This window comes from Marmota monax, unplaced genomic scaffold (genome assembly GCF_021218885.2).
Source record: "Marmota monax isolate L192 unplaced genomic scaffold, Marmota_monax_Labrador192_F-V1.1 WCK01_AAM20220418_F8-fsc00030, whole genome shotgun sequence".
In the NCBI taxonomy this organism is placed as follows: domain Eukaryota; kingdom Metazoa; phylum Chordata; class Mammalia; order Rodentia; family Sciuridae; genus Marmota; species Marmota monax.
In genome coordinates, this window is record NW_026691988.1 from 10,016,357 (window position 1) to 10,032,329 (window position 15,973).

At 37.5% G+C, this 15,973-nt stretch overlaps 1 protein-coding gene across 3 annotated transcripts in view; it reads right to left on the minus strand.

Annotated features, from left to right (window-relative positions):
• Positions 1–15,973, minus strand: part of Nhsl1 (NHS like 1) — a 126,681-nt gene that overhangs the window by 67,968 nt on the left and 42,740 nt on the right. The gene's annotated exons all lie outside the window — the stretch shown is intronic.

The following is a 15,973-nucleotide window of genomic DNA, read 5'->3' on the forward strand; positions in this document are numbered from 1 at the left end:
GCTTATAACCTTCTAACTCCAAGGGAGAAATTAGATGAAGTATCTTAAAAATGTCCAGCTCTTCTTTAAGTATAATTATCACCTAAGCACCTAGTTTTCACAGTTCTATAACCACTCCTCCTCTTGGTAGCAGTTGCAAACAAGCCTGGTGGTTTGGGTTACTCTTTAACCTGAATATATTGAATTCTGGTTCTTCTGCCCATTTGCTGTCAATCACAGAGAACTAGGGAAACAAACAGGGGGAGGAATCGGAATTGGGAGATAGGTAGGCGTTTGAGAAATATTCCAAAAGGAAAGGGATAGCAACAAAAAGGAGAACGATATTGATTATGAAATAAGAAACAATGGAAAAAATCCTCCTCACATACCCCAGCAAAAGTTTTAAAACAATTTAGCTCACTTATTTTAAAGCTTTGGGCCAGACTTGTAACTGAATGGAAAAATGTAATAATCCACTAATTCAAAACATTTAGTTTATAACAAAGGCTCTTAGTCAAAGAATAAAATTTATATAAGGGGTTTCCTCCAGGGAAAGCTTTGGAATGATGCCACTTTGAGTCTTTTTATGCCCTTAACCTTACTTTTTTAACAATAAAAGCAAACCAAACATAGGAAATACACTTATTAATATTACCATACATAGTTATCATAGACTTCCAACTTTTGTTCTTTATCCTTTACGTAGCTTTAATTAAAGGTAATTAAATTGCCAGATGGCAACTGAGTAACAACTAAGACTGTAAATCAGATTATATAGTTCCTTAAATTAGTGAGCAAAGTTCCCCTTTAGAAAACAAATGTATCAGCAAGAGTGACCTCACTCTGCTCACCTGCATTAGAGACAGTAGAGTTCTGAGCAGAAATGCTTCTATTTACCATCTGCAAAGTTTTGAGGTTAAGTGTCATCATGCATTCTTCCAATTGAAAACAGAAACTGTTCCTATTAAAAACGAACCCTGAATCTCAATCCTGCAGGTTTTCATGTATACAATAATGACATATGAAATAAATCCACTCATTAAAATGATAAATTTTGTGCTTCCACTAAGTGCCATGCTTTCATTCAGTTGGGATACATACCTGAACAAAATAGGCAGGATTCCTGCCTTCATGGAGCTTACATTATTTGACATGGAACTATAAGTGCATGGTAGATTAGAAGGTGCAATGGTCAGAAGAGAAAGTTGAGCAGGATAAAAGGACTGCAGGTGAGAGGTGGTCTGGTGTTGCTGAATTAAATATCACTGAAATGGTAAGATTTGAATAAAAATTTGAAGGAGGTAATGGCAATAAAACAAAACTCTACAATGAGTCCCACTGGCTCTCATTTCAAAGAGGCAGGATATTTATCAGGCTGGGAGACCCATTTTAAATCCCCCAGGACTACTTAGGGAAGTGCTCTTTCCCCCTTAGAAAATGAATAAGAGTCATGCACAGAGCGGAGCAATTTACTTTCTTGCTCAAGATTAAGCCTGATGGTAAGTGGCCATGGTTGTGAAAAGATAATGCCACTATGTGTTTACACACCAATCAGTGGTAAACTTGGGGGCAGGAAGCAAGCTTCCATTCCAGCACCCTAGGGCACCGCATCCTTCACACATCATTCCAACCTGCCCCTGTAACTCCAGGTGTTCAGGTAATAAACAAAATAACTAATTATATTCACTAGTACTATTATGTATTAAGTTGTATTTGGGGAAAGCTTACTAATTATAAAGTTTTTCCCAATAATACAGTCATCTCTTGCTTTATATCCTGTGTATAGGCATAAGAACAGGGAAATCTCTTTACCATATAATTCGCATGCCTTAGTGTCTAGTACTTATTAAGTTGCTCAGCTTACATATTTAATAGGAAAAATATAATTTCATGAACACTTTCTAATAAGCTTTAGCCAGACATGTAGCGGGAGTAGAAGCCCCCCACCCCTCCAAAAAAAAAAATCAGAAACAAAAAGTAAACAAAAAAAGTTCTAATATCCTAGACCTTGGAAACTTGACAGCATAGCATAATAGCAAACAATCCAACTCTGTAACTGTTCCACCCAAGTTACTAGCTACTCCTACAGGAGGAACCTCTTCATGCCTTGGTTTGCTCAGCTATAAAATGGAAGTAATAACAGTATTTATATCACAAAGTTATTATGAGAACTTAATATGTTGTTATTATTACAACATCTTTGGAACAGTATCTGGATTTGGTATAGATGTACTTGTTAAAGTGATAAGTAAAATCTCAAGCAACCTTGAGTCAGGCTTTGGTGGAGGGGAATCAGCTTTCTGAACACTGAAATGGCTTCTCCACTGTCTCAGAGTTCAACTGCTAGACCCTTGAATGATTGCTCCAAACCTGATGCTTCCAGTTTATATACACATATCATCTCTCCTACCTCCTAGAAGTTAAATTCTAATTGTTCTTTTAAAAATATTCTCAGCAGTTATCAGTGGACTTCTGGTTAGTACCCATGATCTTTCTCTCTTCATTTTTCCATCTACTTTTTCAATCATATACTGCTAACAACACCGCTCTCAAACCCTTACTCACTGACATAATAGCATGCTAATTCCTTTCCTACAGATGATGTTCTTTCTAGAACTGGAAAACTCTTATCAACGTTCAAAGATCTAGTCCTTAAACTTCTGTTTTATGCTTTTTATTTATTTCCCTTGAAATTTGAATGATTTTGTTAGTATAAGGCAGAAGTTAGCAAATAATGGCCCTGGGGTGAAATCTAGCCAGCTTGTTTTTGATTGGTCAAAAAAATTTAAAATAATAATGAATTTTATGACATGAAAATTACATAAAACCCAAATTTCATTGTCTAATAATAAAGTTGCAATGGAACATGTATTTTCTAAGGCTGCTCTTTGAGCTGTAACAGACAGACTGGCTGACTGGATTAAAGTAACGAGGCCCAACAATAGGCTGTCTGAAAGAAAACTCTTCTCACTGGCAAAGGAATACACAGAGTGAAAATAAAAGAATGATGTTTTAGTCACCTTTTTCACCAGTGTGACCATAATACCCGACAATATCATTTTTAGAGAAGGAAAAGTTCATTTGGGGAGTTCTCAGTTTTAGAGGTCTCAGTCTATAGATGGCTGACTCCATTCCTCAGGGCTCAAGGTGAGGCAGAGAACCATGGCAGAAGAGTGTGGCAGAGGAAAGTGGACCAGGACATGATGTCAGGAAGCAGAAAGACTCCACTTTCTGGTTACAAAATATATACCCCAAAGCTACTCCCCCAGAGACCCACCTCCTCCAAACACACCCTACCTGCCTTCATTTATCACTCAGTTAATTCCTACCAGGGGGTTAATTCTCTCATAATCCAGTCATTTCAACTCTAAGCCTTCTTACATTGCCTCACACATGAGCTTTTGGAGGACACCTAATATTTAAACCATAACAAAGGGGAAAGAATATTTCAAGCAAATGGAATCCTAAAGCAAGCAGGAGTAGCTGTATTCAAACCTGACAAAACAGGCTTCAAGGTAACATCAGCCAAGAGGAAAGGAAGGAAACTACATATTGACACTCTGTGATTGTAAATAAATAGCACAGATGTCAGAGCACAAATTAAAAAAAAAAACAAAACAAATGCTACTAGACATAAACAGAGAGATAGACCCCACATAATAATAGAGGGTAACTTTAATATCCCACTTACCAAGAGATAGATCATCCAGACCAAAAAGAAAAAGAAAACAACAAAGAAACAGCAGAATTAAATTATACTAAAGATAAAATAAACTGAACAGATATTTGCAGAATATTTCAGCTAACAGCTGCAGAATATACATTCTTTCTGTCATCACATGGAACTTTTTCCAAAAATAGATCATATATATTAGGTCATAAACCAAGTCTTAACAAACACAAGAGAAATGAAATAATTTCTTGCATTTTATCAGATCCCAATGGAATGAATAGAAATCAACAATAAGAGAAACTATAAAAATTATACGAGCACATGAAGATTGAATAATAAGTTTCTGAGGGTCATTGAAAAAAATAAATGTGGAATTAAAAAATTCCTAGAATCAAATGAAAACAGAAACATAGCATACCAGAACCTGTGGGATACAGCAAAGCATATGAATAAGGACGTTTATAGCTACAAATAACTACATGAAAAACATATAGATCACAAGTAAATAACCTAATGATGCAGTTCAAGGTCTTTGAAAAAAACAAGAACAAACTGTATTCAAAATTAGTTGAAAGAAAGAAAGAATACAGATCAAAGCAGAACTAAATGAAATAGAGACTAATATAAAGTATCAAAGAAACAAACTGGTTCTTTGATAAGAGAAACAAAACTGACAAGCCATTAGTTAACTAATCAAAAGAAAATGACCATCCAGGGGCTGGGTTTATGGCTCAGTGGTAGAGTCCTCACCTAGCACAGGTAAGGCACTTGGTTCAATCCCCAGCACCACATAAAAATAAGTAAATAAAAATAAAGGCATTGTGTCCACCTACAACTAAAAAATATTCTTTTATAATGAAAAGATCCAAATAAATAAAATTAGAGATGAAAAAAGGGACTACTATCATTAAAATCCACAGATTATTAATGAATACTTTCAAAAACTATATGACAATAAGTTGGAAAATTTAAAACTCAAATTCCAGACATATAGAAGTTACCAAAATTAAATCAAGAGGAAATAAAAAACATAAATGGATCATTAGCAAGTGATGAGATTGAAGCAGTAACAAAGTCTCCCAGCAAAGAAAAGCCCCGGACTAGATAGATTCAAGTTGACTTTTCACCAGACTTTTAAAGAACTAATATCAATGCTTCTTAAACTATTCCACATAGCTGGGCACAGGGGGACATGCCTGTAATCCCAGCAATTTAGGAGGCTGAGGCAGGAAGAAGATCACAAGTTTGAGGCCAACCTCAGCAACTTAGCAAGCCCCTAAGCAAGATCCTGTCTAGAAATAAATAATAAAATGGCTGGGGTGTAATTCAGTGGTAGAACACTTGCCTCCCATACACAAGGCCTTGGGTTCCATCCCCACTAAATAAAGGATAAAACAGAGGCATCATAATACCTGACCTCAAGATCTACTTCAGAGTAACAGTAACAAAAACACCATGATGTTGGCATAAAAATAGAGACCATGAAATAGAATAGAGGACCCAGAAATAAATTGAGAATGAAATATGTAATCAACAAAGATTACAAGGTTTGTCTAAGTTGGAAGCAGAAGGAAGGAAAAGAAAAATCAGATATGACAAAGTTCTGGTCAAGGCTGGGTACTAAATGATGATTTTAAGCACTGCTCAGAGGAGCTTTAAGAGCTAAAGCTCTTAAATAGAAAATTCCTTAGCCCATCCTTCTTTGTAAATGGTGCCTTTACTTCTTGTTGTTTTAGACTATTTTTCAAAATCAAGTTTAATGTCTAAAATAGAAGACTATCCATGACTAATTTAGATTTACTTGTTATCTTTATGCATGGTTAACATACTTGAAATACAATTTGTAAATCCTTAGACACACATTCATTCATTCTTGGGCTTTTCAAGCTCATTGGGAGCATTTGAAAACATCACATGATATAAGCATTCTGGGTTATAAAATGAAATGTACACGTGGTAGAGATTATAGAAACTGCATTTACTTCACACACACACACACACACACACACAGAGTATTTTTTAAAGGTAATGTTGTAATGTTGTAGAGGTATTCATTTTTCAAGTAATAGTTCAAATATTAACCTTCTTTAAGAAGCATTCCTTGAAAAAGTCTTAGTAACTCTTTATTTTTAAAATATGTCACAGAATGAAAACTTGTGCCAGATGACAGATGTTCATAAATAATTATTTTAATTGTCCCACAAATCATGTTAGTCCACAAAAGTACATTTAAAATTATCGATTTTCAAAACTTCATTGATACAATGACCTGTTCTTTCTTCTGCTTCTGAATTAATTTTTATGATGAATCATACGACATATTGAAAAAGACAAGTGGAACTCTCTCTCTTCCTCACTGTGGGGTGGGGGATGGTTAGAAGTAGGAAGGGAAACCTTCAGAGATGATAATGTATCAATTCTTCAGAAGAAATTTAATCTGGCATCCACTCTGCCAGTTAATTTTGACGCTAAAAGACACCCTTCACTCTGCATGTATTTGAAACTAAAGGCTTCTGCTGGGATCCTAGTTAATAATTTAATCCAATACCACTGCTACCATCTGCTCGGTCCATTTCAAAACGTCTGCTATCACTGTGGCTAGTTTAGCCAAGCCACAATATTCATGTGACAAATGTTGAACAAATGAAAGGCGAGGCAGACAGAAAACATGCTGCAAGAGAGAGAGAGAGAGAGAGAGAGAGAGAAGAATAAAAAATCCAAATCACAAAGAGCCCTGCTGACACAGCATTACAAAGTTCAACCTCGCCTGCAGGGATGGAAGGGTACAAAGTCTCCCTCTGGCAGGGGTGGGATCATCTAGAGACTGTCCTGCCATGATATAAATGGGATGGGGAAATAGAGAGCTCTGGGTAGGAGATGGGCCTTGAGGTTGGAATTAATAGTGACCAACAACAAATAGCACTGGGAAATCATAAAAAGGGAGCTTTCGTGGGCTCCTAGAGTGTTCAAGCTGAAGAGATCCCTAAGCAACGTCCAATGTACTCCCTCTGTATTACAAATAAGTATCCTGAAGTACATCTCAGAGCTACTCAGCATCTGAACTAATTCTCCAGCTAGTGGTCCGGTTGTCAATATACCAGCCGACCTGCTGCTGCCAAGTTGGTGGGGTCCATACCCACTTCCGCCTCAATGTCCTTCCACATGCTATCCATCCACCTGCGTGCTGGATTTCTGACTCACTTGTTTGGCATGCCTCATGTTCATTTTTCAAGTAATATTTCAAATATTAACTTTCTTTAAGAAGCATTCCTTAAATAAGTCTTAGTAACTATTTTTAAATATGTCATTTCATTTCAAGGATAACTTCCTCAAAAGTGAGCTGTGTCTTTCTTGCAGAAAGAATGAATAATTTCATTAACAACACGCCTCTTATACTTGAATCAATCATTCTTCATGAGGTTGTACAGCTCTGATCCATCCACCCAAGTAGTTCTGATTCACCTAATTCATTCTACAAAGCCTACATTTGGCTCATTCCAGGAGAGAAATAATGTATGTGAATAGAACTACAGACCAATGATTTCACTTAGAAAGTTCACTCTTCTTACTTTCAGACTACATATTAAGTAAGAGTCTGGTACAGCTTAGATAAGAGAATAATTTTCAATTGCTTGAAAATTAAACTATGTCTTCTTTCCTATTTAAATCTAACATAATTATATACTCTCAAAGTAAAAGTAACAAGGGAAATTAATCTTAAAATTTGAAAGGAAAAAATTGATGCAACTTTTCTTCCAGAACCTTTGGGGGGGGGGGACAAAATTTCATTGTGGAATGAAAAGACAAAATATAATGTGATAATCTTAGAGAGTAGTTTAAAAGAGTCATGTGATTAGTTAAAGTGCTCAGAGCTCTCTCATATTTAAAAAACTGGATAATATTTAAGGCCTGCTTGATTGACAGTGGTACAAACTTACAAAGAATCTATACTTGAGGAGAATTTTCTATGTAGAAAAAAATTGGGAGTAAGGACTTCCTAATAAATACTAACAAGGAAATTGATAAAATAAAACAGAGTTGTCACCTACGGGAGACACCATGACACTCAATGGAGTACTGGTACAGGAAAATGATATCTAAAGCTGTCACTTACAAGTCTTATAAAAAAAAAGTCCTCTAAACTGGGCAAGGTGGCACACGCCTATAATCCCAGTGGCACAGTTGGCTGAGATGGGAGAACAGCAACTTCAAAGCCAGCCTCAGCCTCAGCGGGGCACTAAACAACTCAACGAGACCCTGTCTCTATTTTTTTTTTTAATTTTTTAATACTTATTTATTAGTTTTCGGCGGACACAACATCTTTGTTTGTATGTGGTGCTGAGGATCGAACCAGGGCCGAAAGCATGCCAGGCGAGTGCGCTACTGCTTGAGCCACATCCCAGCCCCAAGAGACCCTGTCTCTAAATAAAATGTAAAATAGGGCTGGGTATATGGCTCAGTGGTTAAGTGCCCCCAAGTTCAATCCCCAGTACTATCCCCCACCACCACCAAAAAAAGAAAGGCCTCTAGTTTCACACATTCTCATTCATAATCATGTCTCAAAACAATATCCTCATCTTCCACTGGGTGCAGCTCAGATTCTATGATCTTTGTGTCCATTTGAGCTTCAACATGGACAAAGTTGGTATTATTCCTCCAGAAAGATTTGTGAATATTCATAAACTACCTAGTATCTGCAATCAAGTTCTGATGAAGGTAGCACCCCTGACCTATAAGAAACATTTTCTGAATCAATAGGGAGCAGCTACATTTCATAACAAGGACCAAGAAATAAAAGAGGTCCACATCAATTTAAAACCAAAAAGTAAAACTTTTCAATAATGGAATCCTAAAGGAGAGAAATTTCACTTGGAGAGAAGATAATTCTGAAATCACACTGTCCAAGAATAGGAAATAAAAATCAATTTAAAATGAACCAAAGAATATCAGATTTGTCATTGACTAATTTCTTCAAAATTAAAGATCAGTAAGTATTAAAGATTTAGAGCACAAAATAACTAGAGCTAATTATTTAGTAAGCAAAGGAACAATCTTTGTGAACTTGGTTTCTGAAGATTTCAATAGCTCTTGATGTTCTCTTTATTTCTTATAATTTTTTATATTGCTTTATATTTGGTTAAGATGAATGCCGCAATTAATAAGCTGGTGTGATCAACTGCTTCTGTTAAGAGGACAGCTGGTTCACATATAAAAATGATAATGAAATAAATTAAAATAGACTATTTTGCTTTGCTGATGAACTGCAAACAGTATTTATAATTAAAAGTATCCAACTATGTTTGGTTTTCTAGTAATGATGAAGGGTAAATCTAGGCAATTTTCATGTTTATCTGATTAGTTTTGGGTTTAAAAAACTTATTAAAAATATATTTTGAAATTAGTGAATAACAGCAGAATTCTTCAGACAGCAAAGCCTTAATTCCTTATGAAGCCTGAGACTTATGAAGGCTTTGCAATGACCCTGGAGCTGAGGCGGCGGGGCAAAGGAGATCAGGCTGATGTAAAGTGATAGATATTTGGAAGTCATCTGGACAATAAAGAACTTTCATCAACATCAGCCTGACAAAGATTTTCTAAGTAATGAAAGTCTTCCTCTAAATTCAGTTCTTCATATTATTTTGCTGATTTTTCTTTGCAACTCAGACTATTTTTAATATACAAATAACAAATGAGAGCAGTGGACAAGAATAAAAACACCAATTATTGTCCCAGGAACCTAATATTTCCAAAGCAACTATTTCACAACATAGATTTCTGAACCGACAGCATGGAAGGACCTCCACACTTGCTGGTTGGTGTTCCCTGTTACTAGATGGCGACACAATTAGGGCACAGCTGGAAGGGAAAGGAGGCGTGTTGATTGCAGGGGCATATAATTAGATCCTCATAGAATCTGAGGAAAATCAAATGGCAATCAAAACAATAATGCTAATAATGCTAATACTGCAATAAAGCCTCTGACTTTGGGAAAATTACATGCCTGGACCCTCCCCACCAGCATCACACAGGCGCAAAATGGAAAGCAGGGGAAAAAATTGATTTTTATTTTTTTGCATCTTAGCAAATAAAGTAATATTATGAAAGATTAAGATAAGCAGTATTCCTCATGCACCTAGCAATATTTTTAACTTATAGCCAAAAATATGAGAAGCTTGGAATTGGAAAGACAGGTGTAGATATTTTATAATTTGGGCCTCTGTTTTGTGAAATGATAATGAAAAAGGATGGGAGAGGTGTAAAAAAAATCTAACGATTTGACCAACACTGAAGACATAAGCAATCAGTATTTCCTTGAACCAGAATAAAAATAAAAGTGAGGTATTTGAGAAGAAAATAAAAGAGGATCTTATAATGCCAAGCAGTTCTTCCAAACCTTTCTGATACTGTATAACAGCTCCCAGAAGAGTCAGATACATCCGGTTTTATCAGTTTATCTGAAACACTTATCTGTAGCCATCCATATAAATCGTTACATGATAAAACAAGTTTTGGGGCTGTGGGGATATAGCTCAGTGGAAGAGCTCTTGCCTATCATGTACAAGGTCCTGGGTTTGATGCCTGCACTGCCAACAAAACAAAAAACAAACAAACAAAAATTTATACAAGGTTACCATGATCGAATTCTCATTTGCAAACCATATTTAATCAAGCATCCATTTAGGCCATTGAAGGTGATTTAAAATACCCGCACTTTCCCATACTTACTTGATGTCTATGCACAATCATCTGTAATCTGATTGGAATTTAATTATTCTAGCTGCTTTCTGAAAAGAAATACTCACCAATTGCACCCCACTGGATAGAGGAATCAGCCACAGACTCCAGACAATATATTATATTCATTATCAGAATGAATCCCCAAGCATCTCTGCAGAGTTCATGCAGTCAGGAGGCCCCATATGGAAACAGAATAAATTCACTTCCTCTCTCAGTAGCTTCCCTCTTCCTCTTTGTCAATACAATCGCAACTCCCCACTGACAGGATAATTCTATATTCTGAACTTTTCGAGCTTTACTTAAATTGTGTCTAACAGCACCCACCCCAGCCCCTCCCCACAAAAAAACACGGGCCTCTTTTTTTTGCAGCTGCTGAATGTCACAAATAGCTTCTTGTATAATCTGACTTAGAATGCACCCCAAACTAGACATGTTGAATGGCAATGTGAATGCTTCATTCAGAGAGAACTCAAACGTGTAGAATGTCCTGAAAACATCACAGAGGCAAAGGGGATCATTAGGAAGTCTTGGGGCAGAAGATTGCTTTCAGCAGTTGCCTGCAAATTCTCCTCAGGTCTATGCAAATGACGAGAGAGAGGTTTCAGAAGATTCCCACAGCGATCAAAGGAGGACTTGAGAATTCCCCTGAGCAGGCTGTCTGGATGGGGTTTTTTCTAATGTGGCCTCCATTCTCCACAACAAATGTGTGTCCCTCCAGCTTTCCTAAGGAAATGTGCTTGCCCTCAATCTATTCATGCTGTAGCATCAATTACCCATTCCTAAATGGAAACAGTTCTTAAGAACTTTATTTTCATGTGCTGTGCACTCCACCCAGGGCAGTTCCCCTGTGGATATTTCTGTAAACCCCTGGAGGATGAGGGCCAAATCCATGCCCCTGTGTTTTGAAGTGCCAACTTGAGCAACCTTTGGTGAGAGGCAAAACTGATGTAAGTAACTTTCTGAAAAGCTTTCCCCTGTGCTGAAGCTGGAGTTTATTTTCTTGAATAACAGGTATATTGGCAATCAAATGATTACAGGGCTGGAGGGAAAAGGGGGAAGTGAGAGTTAATGGTAAGATGTTTCCTGTTGCTACAGAGAGAGGAAGCAGAGGACTTGACTTTTCACCAACTCTCTCTCCAGTTCTTTGATCAGATGAATTTGCCATTTCTTCTGGACAGCAAATCTCTCCTGATCCCCGACTCTGCTCAGACCTCCTGTGGTACTCGTTCATGGAAATTTGTACTTTTTTTTTCATAGAGCTACACTTATTTTTGTGTAGTGATTTGTTCAGTGACTAAATATCTCAGTAGACACAGGATCTGGACCATACCCCGATGGCCAGCTTGCTGAATCTGCAGGGTCCAGGGCACCAAACCAGGTCTACTAAACATTAGGCTTGTAATTAACATGATTTCATTAAATGAATAAATTGCAGCAAGAAAATAAACAGTTGAAACAAAATAATCGACTCCAGAGGATTCATTCTTATAGTATTAAAAAAAAAAAAAAAGTAGCCATGCCCTCTCAGATTGGTAGAGCTTGGATCTGCAAAGTCTCTTGAAGGATGCATTTCATTTGTTTGCAGCCTTATTTCATACATGAAAGACTCACCAAGCCAAGTAGTACCCCCTAGGCCCCTAGGCTCTGCAGATAACAAGATGAAGACAACCCTTGGCTATGAAGCCTTTCCTAACTTTTCCATCTCCAGGCCTTCTTCCCAGGAGTGTGGGCTGTCCACTCATTTGGGGTTTATATACTCCATATCTGTGTCCATCTGACTCCTCTATTACAACCTGTGTTTCTGGAAGACTGGAACTGGGCCTACACAGCCTTTGGAAATGTCAGTAAAGTTTGTTTATCAAATAACACAATGAACAATAAGGAATCTAAGAGGCCATCTACTCTATCTGTGAGACATTTTACTGGATGGAAGAAGATGGACACAAAGAAATGGTATTAAGGCACATTTCAAATTGGAGAGTGCTTACCTTGAATAGAGGATAGGAGGAAAGACTGTCAAGGAACACATGATATGACAAGTGATCTGTGAACTAGATCCTGATGGGTTAATAGAATTTGCTAGGGTATGAAACACATTCTGAGTAGACCAAAAAAAAAAAAAAAAAGAAGAAGAAGAAGAAGCAAAGGCATAAAGAAGAGAGAGAGTCATCAGAGTGCTGGGAATATCCCAGGTATAAGGATGGTGGCAGCTGCCTGTAGAGCACACTGCCATTCCCAAACTCTCTTGCACCTACCTGGGCCTCAGTTCCTGGCTTAGCATTTGCAAAGGAGGTTCACAGGGTGGAGCTGGCTGAGGACTTGAGTTCTCACTTCCATACTCCTCCTGCTCCATATTTTTCTGCTGATAAGTCTGACTGTTGAGATAACTGAAGTCTGTTTCTAGTCTCTACTTTCATGGAGGTGGGAGACAGGGCATGGGGCACTCATTTAGCTGGTAACATACACAGCTGAGGCACTGGAGTCTTGGAGTCGAATGCTGAGTACCGGGTTTGACTGCAGCCAAGATAATGACTCCCTTGGCCAACCAGTTCTCAGGGAGCCATTCCTGGGAGTCTGGCTTGGCCTGCTCTCCCAGCTTTTCCATCGACCTGTTATAGCCTATTTACACCCTTCTGCTTACACTATTGTCTGCATCTGAGCCTGCCTGAACCAATCTGCTGGCCTGATGGGGTGGTAAAGCAGGGCATGTGGGGATGGCCATCGGAGAGAAGGCTATTAAAGTTAAATCAGCAGTGCAGAGCTTTGCCTATCAAGCCAGAGATGTTAGACTTCATTCAGTTGGCAGCAGTTGAACATCACAGTTTCTGTGCGAGATAGGGATTTATGTTGTAGAAAGAGCTATGGAAAAAACAGACCAATTGTGTAATGTCAAGATAAATGAATGTTGATGGCAAAGGAACGGAGGTAAAACATCTGCCCACCACACTAGTGACCCTCCCACCCACTACCTTCCGCAGGCACAATCTCCACTTGTATCATAATGTGCTCTTCCTCTCTGAATGCTTTGTCTGTTTCAGACAGGACACCAGCAGTCAGTGACTCCCATCAACTCTGGCCTCACCAGTGTCTCTTTCCATTTCATATTGTTGGGAAATTTTGAATGATTATTTTGTTCCTGCTTTATGTGATATTTTTAGGAGGGTTTTGCTGAAACTATACACTCACAATCAAAACTATAAATGAAAAATAACACAAAAGGTTTTCTCTGTATTCACTTGTAAAATGCTGACTTATCCACATCTTAATTACATATGACTCTCAAGTACTACATAAATTCTGATGGAGAACATAAAAAATCTAACCACTACCAGTATTTTAGGAAAGAACATCAGAACACTGAACTCAGGCAGGCAGTGCCTTTTTGAAATAGATATGAAGGCAAATGCCAGAGTACTTAGAGGCAAACAACAGAATCCACTCTAGTACTATTAATATTTTTAAAAAGATTCATTAAAGGATATTAAAGAGCTTGCACAATCTCCATGAGGGCCAGAGGTTAAAAGTTTACTTGCCACCCAGCCAGAATTGTTACAAACACTGCCACTGCTGCCACCTACTGGCCATTATAGATCATGCGCATGACAGGATGCCATGGGTCTCCGGGAGACCTTTCAGGAAGAGAAGAAACTTAGTGCTGTAGGGTTTGCAAATAAATCCAAACAACTCCCTCAGCTACTGCTCAACATTCCTCAGGGTGGCATCTAAATTCATGGAATGAGTCTGTTAGCAGAGCTTAGGTCACTCACTCAACTCTGGTTGCAAGGGAGTTTGGGGAACTGACAGGTTAGTCTAGGTAGAAGAGGAAGTCAAGCCAGATAGGATGGGATTAGAGTTGAGTGATACAATTATGGAGCCTGCTGCAGACCAAGTTCTTCTTGAAGAGTAATTACTAATAAGCTCCAAAGTCAATCCGGACTTGCGTTTTCTTACCTCAACTTTGATTCAGATTCTGAAATAGTTATTTACATCAGAAATTACTGAATTAGAAGCTGAGAAAGTCAGAGAAATATTTTACTCAGACTGTATCAATGGCCTGCAGAATTCACCAAGTAGTGCCTACCACTGTCTGCTGACTGTATCAATTCCACAGTGCTGATTGGTCTCTTTCCAAGGACTCCTTTTCTAGAGAACTAAAAAAAACATTACAGCAGATTCTTTTTAAAAGACACGCTCCAATTCACATTATGTAAGAAAAACAATGGCAATAGAGCCATAGAATATTCACAGGAATGATTTCCAGAAAACCAGATCACTTCATGGATTGTTACAATCTCACTTCATAACAAAAATGGCAAGTTCTGTAAACTCATGTTTACAGCCACCCCATATAATTAAAGTTGGAAAAACAAAACTAGAAAAGTTAATTCCCCACCATATACTACAATCTCATGCAGAAAAGAGTCAACAATCTAAGCAATGACTCAGTAACTTTAAACCTCACATATCCTAAAAATGCCACTGAAAAACAAAATACTCCATAGCTAAGCATCTAGAGAGAATATAATTTTTCTGGGTACCAGAAACAAATCTGCATAAACAACTCTTTTCCAAATAAGGTTAAAATGTTTTACCATGTATGTAGTTAACACCTTCAACAGTATTTTTTCAAAACATAATTTAGTAGTAATTTAATGGAAAGTGAATCTTCAAAAAAAAAAAACAAACAAAACCAACCTTAATCTGCTCCCCAATTTTCCCTTCTGTAAAGTTAGGCCCTAAAAGGAGTATTATCAAAAACTAAAGAAAATTTTATGTATTTCATAATTCAAAAATATTAATTTCTTCAGAAATACCCAAATATTATAATAAAAGCATTAAATATTAATATTCCTTTCCAGGTTTTTTTTTTTTTAATTAGAGAAATACGATCTTGGCAAAGAAAGTAATTTGCTGCCATTGCAATCCATGAATAATTTAATTTTGCAAGGCTAGAATGACATTTACACAAGATGCCACTTCAATAGTCCATGAAACATAGACTCACCCGAAGATCAGCAGGGGAACCAGGAAATTCTAGTAAACAACCTTTGCAAACAAGCACAAGATAGGGTTGTCTAGTACTAGTTTCTTCTTGCACTTCAAAAGACACTTCTCCACACCCAGTGAGGAGCCTCTCTAGCAGGATAGCTGGAAAAAGATCCAGAATACCTGTACTGGTAGTATTTTTATACCCTCTATTTTAGTATTCATATAGTTGGTGGTAATTATCTGTTTCACATTTATATTACTGCAGTACTTCATCACTTAAAAAGTTAGTACGGAGCTGGGTTCAGTGGCACATGCCTTTAATCCCAGAGACTGGTGGAGGGGAGGGGAGGTAGGAGGATCACAAGTTTGAGACCAATCTCAGCATCAGTGGTACTTTCAGCAAGTTAGTGAAACCCTGTCTCAAAATAAACAACAAAAAATGACTGGGAATGTAGCTTAGCAGTAAAGCACCCCTGGATTCAATCCTCAGTACCCTACTTACCCCCCCAAAAAAATTAATGAGGAGGAAAACCAGTCAATCAAACTCTACCCTACTACATCTCAACGTTGTCACATTTAATTTTTCCTGGGGTC